Raw genomic sequence first — 6000 nt, forward strand, 5'->3', positions numbered from 1 at the left:
ATAGACACACTGTCGGCTCCGTTAGAATTTACGTCTTTGTTACCATTTCTTAAAGAAAATCCTAAACAGGTAAAAAAAAAAAAAATAGATATTTTCCCAGTGATAACAGAATAAAAAGTTCAGAAGCACTGAGCAACTTTTTCCCTCAAGAACACTTCAGAGAATACAGATCTGGATTGAAATGAATTATTGGCTCATGCTTAAGTGCTGTTGACATGATGACAAATATTTAGGCAAGTTATAAACTGATGTGTGAAGGCCACAGCAGTATCTTCACTTCCGCATCTCCTCTCCCCGCTTCACTCAGAAATGTTTTGTGAAAATGTTTCAAACTGCTGTAGTATACTGTCACACCAAAGGCAGGTTTCCAGAAAAAAAAAAAAAAAAGAAAGAGAGAGAAAGTGGCAGCAGCTTCTCTGCCACCACGGAGATGAATGTTGGTCTGTTATTTATACCCTAGAGCACGTGACTCCATGGCGTGCCTGGAGGCGTGAGAGAGCAGGAAGGAAGAGGAGGGCGTGTGAGAGGGAATGAACACACATGGCTGGAGAAAGCAGACCTGAGGTGGGAGAAATAAAATGTATGCAGTTTGTCATAGGACTTGGGGAGAAGGCATATTCATTGAATCAACTTTGTTGGCTAGATTCGCATCCCATAGGCGTTATGTATTAAGGGCTGCTATGATGGGAGGCTGGCTCGAAGATGACAATAATTAATTCACGAGTATTTACTGACTGCCTTTGTAATAGCACAGAAAGATGTAGAAGAGCAGAAATCCAATCAGGATGTAGGGTTTTTCTTTCACCTGTGCACCATGTGTTCCATCTCCAGGTGGGAGGAGCTGCTGTTCCCTGTGCTGGGGGCACTGACATCTTGGAAAATGCTCAGGGTCAGTCCCGTTCCCTATGGTTTCTCTCATGCCATTCTGAGACTTCCTTTCACTGGCCAAACCTTTAGAGAGTTTAAACAGTCATTTTGGGAATCAGGCTGCAGATCCTGCAATGTGGACATTCTTTTTTTTTTTTTTTTTATGTTTATTTTTTTTGAGAGAGAGAGAGAGACAGAGAAAGAGAGAGAGAGAGCATGAGCAGGGGGGGGGGGGGGGGGGGGCGGGAGGGCCGCAGAGGATATGAAGCAGGCTCCAGGCTCTGAGCCATCAGCACAGAGCCCGACGTGGGGCTCGAACTCAGGAACCGTGAGATCATGACCTGAGTCGAAGTCAGATGCTTAACTGACTGAGCCACCCAGACACCCCAATATGGACATTCTTTAACCAGGAAACACTTGGGATCCAGTTCCCTTCTACTGGGGGCTCATCCTGCCAATGGAAGTACTGGGGAAAATTTGTATTGAATTCAAAGTGCATTTGAGGCAATCTTCTCCAACTTGGCTAGCCATCAGAATCCCTGCAAGAGCTTTTAAAAATATGTATTTGTGTTGGGGCGCCTGGGTGACTCAGTCAGTTGAACGGCTGACTTCAGCTCAGGTCATGATCTCACACTCCATGAGTTCGAGCCCCACGTCAGGCTCTGTGCCGACAGCTCGGAGCCTGGAGCCTGTTTTGGATTCTGTGTCTCCCTCTCTCTCTCTGCCCCACCCCTGCTCATGCTCTCTCTCTGTCTCAAAAATAAAAACATTTTTAAAAAAAATGCATTTGTGGCCTTATACCACACCTTCTGATGGAGTCAGAATTTTCAGAGTACCAGAATCCTAAATTTTCAAAAACGTTCAGGGTGAGTCCTACACAGCCTGCCCTTGAATGCGTTGGGGGAAAGCTAAATAGTGGCTCATACTAAGACTCTGTTGTTTGACTCCACGGTTGCCTCCTGAATTTTGATTCAATTCAACAACAATCATTTAAACATCTACCAAGTGTTGTATGGGAGTCACTAATAGACATGACTGGAAATTGTTTTTCTAGATGTAGATGAACTCTGTTCAGCCCTTCACAACTACAGTAGTCCCATCTTATCCATGGTCTTAGTTACTTGAGATCAACAGCAGTCCAGAAGCAGATGTTCCTTTTGAGGTATTGGCAGAAGTTCAAGAGTAGCCTAACCCTAAGTCACAGTGTCTATGTCTTCTATAGATAGAAGATGCTATCTCATCATGGAGGCAGTGTATCGTCTCACATCATCACAAGAAGAAGGGGAGTATAGTACAATAAGATATTTTGAGAGAGAGAGAGACCACATACACATAACTCTTATTACAATATATTGCTGCAATTGTTCTATTCTTACTATTAGCTATTGTTGTCAATCTCATGCTGTGCCTGATTTATGAATTAAACTTTATCATAGATATGTATGTATAGCAAAAAGCAAACTATAGATAGGGTTCCACACTGCCTGAAGTTTGGGGCATCCACTGGGGGTCTTGGAATGTGTCCCTATGGATAAAGGGGGACTGCTGTGTTATCTTCTTTAATGATTACAACAGCCCTGAGAGGTAAATATTATCATCCCATTTTACAGATGGAAACACTAAGGGTTGTGGAGCTTAAGTATCTTGACTAAGTCACATCAGGATTTGAATCCAGGTCAGTATAACCCAAGAGCCTGAGCTCCTAACTTCTAGGTTCCTGAATCTCTGTGCATTTAGCAAAGATGAGACTTAGAGGGAAATATTGTGCACCTCTGTACAGCACATCATTTAAACAACTGGAAAAAAATTATTAGCTTTCTGTGTAAAATGCTTTAGGTGAATAATGAACTACTTTTTCAAGTTTTTATTTAAAAATTTTTTTAATGTTTATTTTTGAGAGAGAGAGACAGAGAGACAGAGCATGAGTAGGGGAGGGGCAGAGAGAGAGGGAGACATACGCGGGGCTCAAACTCACCAACTGCAAGATCATGACCTGAGCTGGTCGGACACTCAACCAACTGAGCCACTCAGGTGTCTCAAATTTTTATTTTTTAAGTTAAATTGGTCAGTGAGCAATGTGTAAGTTCCATTCAAAGGTAAGAATGTGAAGATAAAATATTGCTGAATTCCTTATTTATGAATATGAATAGAAAGTCACTTATTTACATAGGTAGATGTAAACATAGCCAAATATAGATGTCTGTGATTTTTTCCTCAATCAAACATTCCTAGAATTCCTACTTTGATATATTTTAAGTGATTTATATTTACACCAATGCCAGGGTGATTATGTACTTCAAGGTTCGCAGATTTTAAGGTATCTTCTAAATTTGCATGTGTCCAATAAAAGCAAATAACAAAATGACCTTGATGCAGATGACATATTTTATTGAGTTATGAGAAATAATATATATGACTATAGAGGAAGTTCCCTCGACTATTTGTGCTTTTAAAAATTACATGTTTTTAGTACATAGCTATAGAAAATCAATGTTTTCATATAAGATGGGGCTGTTGGCTACAGATTCTGTTTTTTGGCCAGAAAAGAGGGTGCCAAAGATAAAGAAGCATTTACAACAAACCCGTTGGCAATCAATAATATATGTCATGATTGGGGATGCTCCTTAAACTGTTTTTACTACTTGCATCACAGTGCAACTCCGTGCAAGTTACTTAACCTCTTTGCACTTCAGCACCCTTATCAGTAAAATATGGTTGATGGTGGTACCCTGTTCTTAGGGGAGGGGGGTGAGAGGTGGAAAGAAATAGTCAATGTAAAGCATTTCAACAGTACTTGGCATAGAGAGCACCCAATACCATTGGCTCTTGTTAATTCAAGTCGGCAAATACTGAATGCCACTCAGAAAAGACAAAAGCTGTCCATTTTGTGGATAATAATTGTGTCACGTACTAAGTCACACACTTTATATGTATTGTCTCATTTAATCTTTACAATATGTTTTTTACCCCATTTTATAGATGAGGAGACTGAGGTGTAGAGAGGCGGCACAGGTAGAAGATGCTAACACTGGTGTTCTAACCAGGGCTGGCTCTCCTGACCCACCAGGCTGCAACCTCGTGCCAAGCATTGAGCTGAGCTAAAGTCCCACACTGAGCTGAAGTCCCAGGGTCCCTTGCCCTTGGGAAGGCTACAGTCTAGAAGAGAAGACAACCATTAATCAAGGCATTGCAAAGATAATCACAGTCTGACGCTTCTCTGAGGAGCTGATGTGATCGGAGAGTCCAGAGGAGGTAGCCTGATGAAGGAAGGGTGGTGGTCACTGGGAGAGCATTCCAGGCCAGAAGTTGTGCCAGGTTTTCTCCATGAGGGCTCTTGCCCTTAGGGAGGCCCTGCAGGGATGTCATACGTCTCTCTATGGCACAGTGCCCCGACTCACTCAGCTCAGTCCTTTCTAACTCATCCACGTTCACCTCTAGCAATAGGCCCCACTACCTCTTGCTTCTGGTATCCTCGCACTCTGGACTTCAGCTTAGCCACCTTCTGTTATATTTGTTTGATCCATGGGGAAGTTGGCCATTTTTGCCACACCACATGGGGAGAGTCCAGTCACACATCTTTGGTGTTCTCTCCTCACCATGCCCCCTCACTTGGTACACTGGAGTATGACATTGCATAGTACATATTCAACCAGAGAGTGAGCAGCGGCCTCTTCTTACAAACTTTATCTCTACAAGTAATTCTCTGAAAGCCTTCCTCCTAATTTGGCCCAGGGGTTGAAGACTGGTAGGGAGGATGAAAGCTAAAGAAAACCACATGCAGCACTCCCCACTGAGTTGATGACTTCTGATTCCAGTGTCCCCTTTGAATCCCCATCCCTGTAGTAGTAGAACCAATTGGGCCAAATCTTCATAAGCTCTGAAGATGGTGTTTGTTTCTAATTCTTTTCTGCTTTCCTTACAAAATATGGGATCAATGAGTCATCTTTATGTCTGTCTTGGGTCCTAGATGCCAATCCAGGAGAATAAAAAAAAAAAAATTGGAATCAGTGTCTTGCTATAGCCTACACATTTCTTGCTCTTTGCAGGTTTATGCTACAACCTGATAATAAGGGAAGGACGTATTTCCTCAAATCCTTGCTTCTGGAATACAGGCCTCCCTTGCAGTTCTGTAAGTCATCCATCATATACGTCTATATGTTCATTCTGTTGGTATTTTTATGTGCTTACTAGTGTCATATGCTCTTTGGGGAGCAATTAACAAAACGGACAAATTGGCTGCCTCCTTGGAGCTTGCACTCTAATGATGGGGCAAATATTCTACATACAGGTAAGTTATCACAGACAAGAACCTGAAAGGAGTTAGGGCTCACCAAGTGGTTTGGACTATTCCAGATTCTAATTCTTTTACAATGAGACTTCTGCCATTCTCTCTCTCTCTCTCTCTGTGTCTGTCTGTCTGTCTGTCTTTCTCTCTCTCTCATTGACTAATCCTTATTTGTTGAAGCTATATGTTTTTGGCCACCCATAAGACATCTCTCTTTCTAAAACTATTCATTGCCTTTTGACCCACTTCATGGAGTTTAATTTCTATCTCTTGTACCCTGATTCTAGAACCATTGGGCTCCTACTGGGTGATTCATACCTGTTCCTTATTTTTTAGAATATGTGTCTCCTGTCGCTTTGCTCCCACAGCCCTTAGCTCTGCCTCCATTAGAGCATTTCCACACATGAGGGCAGTGACGAGGTCATTCCTCTTTGTAACTCCCTTCCCCTCACAGACACACACACCACCAACTCCACCACCACCGCCCATGCCACGGCTTCCAACACTACCATCTTTGTGCCTTGTACAAAGTAGGGATTCAACAGAAGTGGCTTGAGTTGCATTGTTTATCCATTAGCAATTAACCTTTTACAATGCCAGTGCAGTCTTTTAACAACTCTGGTGGGCAATATAAGGGTTCCTCCACTCCCAAGCTGGCAACAGGGACAATTCATCACAGATGATTCTACAGGAAGTGACTGACCCTTGCTGCCCAGCTGTCCATTAGCTGTGGCTATTGTAAGAATAACCAGAGGTCTTCGAATTCCATGTCCTCTCATGATCCATGAACTCCCAGAAAGATAGATACATAAAGGAGAGGTCTGTTTCCCAAAGCTCTGCAGTGTTAG

The sequence above is a fragment of the Acinonyx jubatus genome, chromosome B2 (assembly GCF_027475565.1).
Source record: "Acinonyx jubatus isolate Ajub_Pintada_27869175 chromosome B2, VMU_Ajub_asm_v1.0, whole genome shotgun sequence".
Classification (NCBI taxonomy): Eukaryota; Metazoa; Chordata; class Mammalia; order Carnivora; family Felidae; genus Acinonyx; species Acinonyx jubatus.